This window comes from Caretta caretta, chromosome 28 (assembly GCF_965140235.1).
Source record: "Caretta caretta isolate rCarCar2 chromosome 28, rCarCar1.hap1, whole genome shotgun sequence".
NCBI lineage: Eukaryota > Metazoa > Chordata > Testudines > Cheloniidae > Caretta > Caretta caretta.
The window spans coordinates 6,184,364-6,192,059 of NC_134233.1; the positions used below are offsets into that span (position 1 = coordinate 6,184,364).

A 7,696-nucleotide genomic window follows, 5' to 3' on the forward strand; every position below is an offset into this window, starting at 1 on the left:
GGGCAGGGTGTAGTAGGACCACGGGGCCTCTTGTAAGGAGCCTCAAAGCTCAGGTACAGCCCATTACAGGCACAGAGAGGTTGTTTTTCTTAGAAGCGGATGAGCCCCAAAGATAGTTGCTTAGCATAAGTGGGAAATATGATGCAGATGTTGGAGGAAGGCTGTGGAAAGGGAGGATGCTGCGGCAGGTATCACACTAGCCTAGGACTTAGGAGACCCAGGTTCCATTTCCTGCTCCCTCAAAGACTTCCTGTGTGACCTTGGGCAAGTCACTTAGCCCTTCTGTGCATCAGTTCCCTGCCTGTAAAATAGGAAACATAGTCCTTCCCTACCTCGCAGGAGTGTGGTGGGGATACAGACATTAAAGAGTTTGGAGGTACTCAGATACTAGAGTAATGAGAACCTAAGATAGAAATTAATGTAGTTGTAGGTTGCTTGGTTGGTAGTATTAGGACACTAGGTTCATTCAGAAGATCTGCTGAGCGAAACCAAAATCAGGAGCTGTTGCTTAGGATCAGCACTAGGACTTGGCAGAAGAGGTCCAGTCATCCAAACTCTGTCCGTATCTCTCTCAGCCAGCACCTGTGGTTGTGTAGCTAGTATAGGCAATGACGGCAATAAAAACCACAGAGAGAGAAGGACTCAGAAAGGTATCGTGAAGTTCCTGGTGAGGTTTCCATATAAAGGAGGACCTATTCTACTGTCTAAAATGACAATTACTCCTATGAACAGAACTGTACAACTCCCGAAAGAAAGGCAGACAACAGTCTAATGGTGAAACTACTCTTCAGAGCCCTGTGTCTTACCTGGGCAAGGAAAGCTGTGCTGGTGACTCGGTGGTTTTCTGTGGGGGAATTCACCCAGGGGAGGAGGCTCTGTATGATCTCAGGTGTTATGAGTCCAGATCTTAGCAGAAGACTGGAAGACAAAAGAAACCGCTCATGGGCTAGATTGCACACTTCAAAAAAACTCAGCTGCTCTGAGCAGACAGCTCTGATATCTAGGAGTGGGAGCTGTGTGTTTCCACCCAGGACACCCCCCCCCCCACAAAGCTATAAACGGGAGGTTCCCTCTCAGCCACTCTATTGGCTACTGATTCCCAAGGATAAAATGATGCCTCCTAGATCTCTTACCTCACCAGCAGACACACTCCCTCATGGTGAGTCTTGGGGTTTTCCAGAAGAATCCAAGTTCTCTGCTTCCTGAGCGCTCTCACCAGTCTCTCATTCCCACCCTTGAAAAGCACAGACTCGAATGCTTTGATAGAAAGCCTGGGGAAAGAGAGGCACAGAACTGCAGCAATCAGGAGGAAGGTGCAGCTTGAACAGAGAGTCAGGAAGCCCTGGCTACTTCTCAGGTCTGCTGTTCAATCGGCAGTTCATCCATTGGCAATGTCCTGGACACCAGTGTCCCTGGAAGGACTTGATGCTGGGAGGTAAGTTTCAGTCTCATACATCTCATAGGACTAGTTTTGCTAGGGACAAAATTTTGCAGTCCTTTTTCTCTTTCTGCAAGGACTATGGGCACTAGGAGAGTAAAGTGATGTGGAAAAGGTACATGATCAGGACCCAGAAACAGGGGGCATTGAGTGTGGTGATCACTAATGGACATTCTGGGGTCATATCTCCAGATATGAGGTGACAGAGTGCTGAGGGTTTGCACTTGAGTCAGCACTCTGGTCACTATTCCTACTAATTCCGTTCCTCACAGAAGGCCTAATTGGAGAGAGGTGTACCTGATTACAAGGTCAGATTGGGGCTAGTGAGTCAAGGAACCAATCATTCCATTAACAGGGAAACTGTGTAAAAGGACATGGGCAGGAGCCCTTTGAGGGGAACAGACAGAGAAAGAAACTTGGGTGACCAGATGTCCTGATATTTGGGGCTTTATCTTATACAGGTGCCTATTCCCTCCTCCCCACCCCACAGCCCTACCCCCGTCCTGATTTTTCACACTTGCTGTCTGGTCACCCTAAGAGAAACAGAAAGACAAAAAGCTAGGAGAGCCTGACAAAGTGAGGTCTCTGAGTGGAAACACCTTACCCCCCACCCGACTTTTGGAGAAGAGTTTAGAAAGTTGAGATACAATATAAAGGTGCTATGTATTGGTAGGGGGATTAAATAGACTATATATTGGTGCTTAGAAGGAAAAAAGTCTCAACACGGTCTGTGTTTGTGGAAGATGTGGGGGTGCAACACCCCTCTCTGTCACAGCTGGGGGCTCATCAGGGATTTCCCTGTTATCTATGCAAATGGAGAGCCTGTTGGAGAAGCCGGTGTAGAGGTTTGGCAGTCCGGTGATGGAGGGAACACTGAAACAAGTGATGAAGCAGCAAAGAGAAGTGTGGAACAGGGGTTCTCAACCTTTCTGTTTCTGAGCCTCCCCCCACCCTCAACATGCTAGAAATACTCCATGGCCCAGTTCCAGGCCTCTGCCCTGCCAGGCATCACAGTTTGGGGCTCCTGGCTCCGGATTTTAACCCCACAGGGTGCAGGGGCTCGGGGCTTTAGTGCAGGTGCTGGGCCTCAGGACTCCAGCCCGGCTGGGCTCAAAGCTTCAGCTTTCTGCCCTGAGCCCCAGCTAGTCTAAAGCCAACCTTGCTTGGCAGACCCGCTAAAACCGGCCCGGTTCAGAACTTCTGGTGTAGAACAGTGGTCTCCAAACGTTTTGGCTCACGCACCCCCAGGGTGACCTGCCGCAGACGCGCCACCAATGGAAGACCTGCCGCAGGCGGGCCGCCAAAGGGGAGCACCAGCCTTGGACGTGCAGAGCTGCCGCCGAAGGAAAAAAACGGCAGAGTGCTGTCCGGCGGCGCTACTAATGCCACGCTCCCCCCGGGATCATCCCGCGCACCCCAGTTTGGAGACCACTGGTGTAGAAGACCCGACAGACCTTCCAACAATCCCAGCAGGCAGAAAAACAGCCTTTCCTTGCCTGGTAGGTTTAACAGCAAAAGAGCCGTCAGGAATTTATACGGGAGCAAGCCCAGGTCTGGCAACAACTCCTCCAAAGTTTGGTGAGTCCTGTGACAGGAAATGGAAACCAGGCACAGGAGATCAGACTGTAAAATGGGACCTGCGAACAACCCCGATGTGTTTTTGGTTACTCTTCAAGGAGCAGCAGTGAGACCTCCTAGGGACAGAACAATGTGGGCCCTTCAACTGACACCCTATTTAACCGGGGAAGCACATACAGGGCTTTTAGTGATGAGCAGGCAAGAAATTATGACATGATTAAGGCAGCCATGCTGGACGAGGTGGGGCCTGTCCACAGAAAAGTACTGCCTGAAATGTAGAGTTGAAAGATGGATTGAGGGATTATGCCTCTGTGCATTTGGACAGGAATTAAAAGATTGGGCCACTCATTGGTAAGGCCAGATACTCAGACTGTGGGGAAGATCATGGACTGCATGATTCTGGAAGTTTCTTCAGAGTCTCCCTGAGCATATCCGAGGATGGGTTCTGTGGCGCCAGCCAGTTCATCTGGACCCCACAGTTAAAGTGAGAGGAATTTACAGAGGCGGACATTCCCAGAGTGAGTCAGTGGTTTAAGGGACTAGATCTGAGAAGGACCAGAGTGCCTACAGCTGGGAAGGGCAGCAAGAAGAAGAGGGAGGAGCCTCAAGGAACTGTAGTGGGAGCTTGGTCTACAGTGTGCTTCCGACATGGATGTGAAGGACATCTAAAAAGAGACTGTCCTAAAATGGACTGTGGGTTTGCCCAGTTTTGTGGTTGGGACAAGACTCCCAGGCAGGAAAGAAAAAAGAAAGTACCTACTGTATCGGTCTGGGTAGGGAGGAGCCAGCAAAGGGACTAATGGACACAGCTTCATCCTGTTTGCTAATCAGGCAGGAGTTAGTGAAACCCCACTGGATACTTCCCAGAGGTAGGATCAAAACTGAATACCAGGTCCATGGGGACAAGAAATTCTGCCCAGTGTCCATGGGGACGATACATTCTGCCCAATTTTAAGGACCCTGAATATTAAGGGGAAGTTTAGGCAGAAACATGTAGCGGTAGTGGATGGATTGCCCCACTGCCTTCTACTGGGCATGGACTGGAATCCCTTTCTAACAGGGACACCAAGGCAGGTATGGAGGCCCAGGAGGGTGGAAATAAAACCTGAAGGGCCAGGTAAAGAGGAAGTATATGTAAAGGGGCTGGAGAAACCTAGACATGAAAGTATAGACAAGAGGGAGGAGAAAGAAAACAAAGGTCAAGCGTAAAGGTGCCTTAAGATCATCCGTTGGGGTCAAACAGTCATCAGAGCCCTTACCACCAGGCTCTCAGGAGCAGGCATCCCTAGAACACTTTGGAGGGACTCGGAGCAGTCTGTGTCCATGGAAGAGGCCGGGGCACAGCCTACCACCCCGTCACATATAGGTACCTAAAATGGGCCTGCACATGGGCCAACAGCATGAGCAGAATATATACTCGTGTCTGCAGCGCCTGCAATCACATAGCTAGGTACCCATCCATCTGAACAAATTCAAATTTTGTGGACAAAACTGAGGCACCCATCTTGAAAACCTGACCCACTGTGGCCACTACCTAAGATCAGCCTTACTGGGCCAGTCCAATGGTCCATCTAGTCCAGTTCACTCTCTTCCAACAGTGGTCAATGCCAGATTCTTCAGCAGGAATGAACAGAACAGGGCAATCATGAAATGATCCAATCCCTGTTGTCCAGTCTCAGTTTCTGGCGGTCAGAGGCCTAGGGACACCCAGAGCTTGGGGTTGCATCCCTGACCATCTTGCCTAATAGCCATTGATGGACCTGTTCTCCATGAACTTATCAAATTCTTTTTTTAAAAAAGCCCAATTATACTTTTGGCCTTCACAACATCCCTTGGCAATGAGTTCCACAGGTTGACCGTGTGTTGTGTGAAGTAGTACTTCCTTATGTTTATTTGATACCTGCTGCCCATCCGTGAACAGAGCTGAGATCCTGGTTTCCTAGGAAAATTCAGAGACATTATAAAACCATGAAGTCTGGAATCTGAGCACCTTGTTGGCATGGAATAAAGAAACACAACAAGAAGAGAAACTAATCATGTTGTGAGATTGGTGGGAAATGTACATTAATGTGCTACCAGAGCTGAAGTCAACTGAGGACTCAGGAATCTTAGTGTTAACTGGCGAGGGGCACAGAGTGGGTGCCGAGGGACCAGGTACGTACATTCTAGTTCACTAAAAGATTGCCCCATGAGTCTCAAATAAAAGCCCATGTCACCAATATCATTGTGAAACGCATGTACAGATGCTGTGTAAAGAGTCATGGATATGCATTGAAAATTACATTCTTAGGATCTGTGTCTCTGGACTAGTCACCAGGAAAGGTGACAAAATGGTTTTCTTTCAGGCAAGAAATGTTTATCCGTCTGTTTGTTTACATGTGAACCCTACATGCTTAATGTACATTCAGTTGAGAAGGACTGTGAGAACTTTAAAGAAAGAAAAGTAGCAGGAAGTAGACAGGGGGTGGGGACCCAATTTTGGGGTACACATCAAAGGTTTGCTCTAGTCTATTTGGGGGACATCTTTCACTTAGGAAGTAGCTGGACCGCGAGTTTGCTTCATGAAAGAGGGGTCGCGATCAGGCTTGGTTGAGAACTTTGGGTGAGAAACATCTTTAGACAGGAGGTTAACCTGTTGGTTAAGTTTAGTTTCTAGGAGCAGGTTATGATTTCATTTGAAATGTAACCATTTTTTGCTTGCATTCTTACTGACGGTCACTGGAATCTCTGTTCTTTGATAATCTCCCTTCTTGTTTTCACTAGAAATATATCTAAGTGCTGTGTGTTTTGCAGTACAGAGTCTAAGTATCGAGTACAGAGTCTAAAGTAGAAGTAATAAACGGGTGTGTACTGTTCCATTGGGAACAGCAGGCCTGACAATTCTGTGGGAGTTCAGTGGATAAAGGGCTGGACACCATACGGAATGGTCAGAGGACTCGGGGGTGGGTGTGTGCCTGTCATTAACCTGTACAAAGAGACTGAGGTCTGAGGAGGCCTGGGTGGCAGGGTTTGTTTTGCCAGAGCCTGGTCGTTTCAGGGAACTGACCCACAGCAGGCACAGACAAGACTTCCTCACTCGAAGGGCACGTGGTGGTAAGGTGCCTCATAACCCTGGGAACTCCTCGGGAGCGTCACACAACTCTACTGGAATTCTCTTGGTTTCTCTCCCTTCCTTCTAATTACCGGCAAGGGTTGCCCTCAGTAAGTTGTAGCCCTTTTCGGATTTCTCTCGGGCTGCTTCTCGTTGGCAAAGGCAGCTTTTGTCCGAGGGTTTGGCTGACCTGCTGCAGGAGAAGAGGAAACAACTCTGGGAGCAGTTCCCGCACAGCTTTGCTCGACTGCAGGGCTGACACCACCTCAAAGATGGCACATGTTGCCTGAAAGGAGAGCATGGTAAAAAAGGAGATCTCTTCCCAACACCATCACACCCTCTCTCCCCGTCTGATATCTGCTGTATGAAATTCTCCCTTCTGCCAGTAACTTGAATGACAGCGAGCAACTTGCTTAACTCGTGGCTCACTTTCCCACATCTGTACAAATGTGTATGACCTCCCAAGGCATGCTGTGAGTCCAAAGGAAGATTTGCAAAGAAACCTGCTCCAAAGACTTTCTAATGGCCAGATAGTATTAAGTAAATCAGTAATGTATCTAAAACTGCCGTATTTGTTCCACAGGCAGCAGAGCTGGACTCAGGGAAACAGTCCATCAGAGGAGAAGTGCCCACACAGCAATATTATACCACACTTCCAGCTTTCCATCAGCAGGATTATCGCAGGGAACAGGAAAGCCTGAAAGACGAGTCTGCCATCTAACTTACTAAGAGAGGTTCAGCAGCTGCCAAATGCCTGTCCATTTCGGTCTCTGAGGTGATGCTGCCTTCTGTTCTTGTTGGAGTCTTTATCTTCTCTATTAGGGCTCGTAGGACTTGAGTGGCAAGCAAGGGGTCTCCCCCCAGAGATCTCCACTGCTCAGCGGTGTCACTGCAGTTTAACAGAAGTTACAGGTGAGCCCTAGACACTTTTGTGGCTCACCCTGAATGTGTCATATTTTAGCAAAGACCAAATGTTCTCCTTGCCTATGATGAGAGAGTTAGGAGTCCTGTCCTCCTTTAATGCTCCTCATGTTTAAATATTGAGTTTCCAGTTACAGAACTAAGTTAAGTGACCTAGTCCTCCTGCAGCCTAACCATTAATACTAGACTTCAGAAGGACAGGACACAGAGCGCCAACCTCACTTCCTGTTTTCTCCACTTCCCAGTCAATATGGAATCATGAGCATGTGGCTCCCAAAGATCTAGGGTTTGGAAGGCAAGTGGATGAAAGAAAAGCCAGATTCCTACTAGATGGACATACAACTATGAGAACGAATGTTCTTGGCCATCCTAGGTCCCCTTCACAAATGGCGTCCCTACCCTCTGTTTGCCAGAAGCTGGGACTGGGCAACAGGGGATGGATCACTTGACAATGACCTGTTGTGTTCATTTCCTCTGGGGCATGTGGCACTGGTCACGGTCGCAAGACAGACTACTGGGCTAGATGGCCTTTTGGTCTGACCCAGTATGGCTGTTCTTATGGTCTTAGATTCCAGCACTGATAACTGATACCTCAGTTAGGGATCTTGAAATGAAATGATGGATCTGCTTCCAGTCAACTTTTAAGTACCAAGGATGGCAACTCTGCT

At 48.5% G+C, this 7,696-nt stretch overlaps 1 long non-coding RNA gene across 1 annotated transcript; it reads right to left on the reverse strand.

Annotated features, from left to right (window-relative positions):
* Positions 1-1,144: 1,144 nt before the first annotated feature.
* On the reverse strand, positions 1,145-6,992 carry LOC142070358 (uncharacterized). Its single transcript, XR_012666312.1, has 3 exons — positions 6,834-6,992; positions 6,200-6,393; positions 1,145-1,271 (listed from the first exon to the last, which is right to left on the reverse strand). It is a non-coding gene; the product is annotated as an uncharacterized LOC142070358 (long non-coding RNA).
* Between the last annotated feature and the right edge of the window lie 704 nt (positions 6,993-7,696).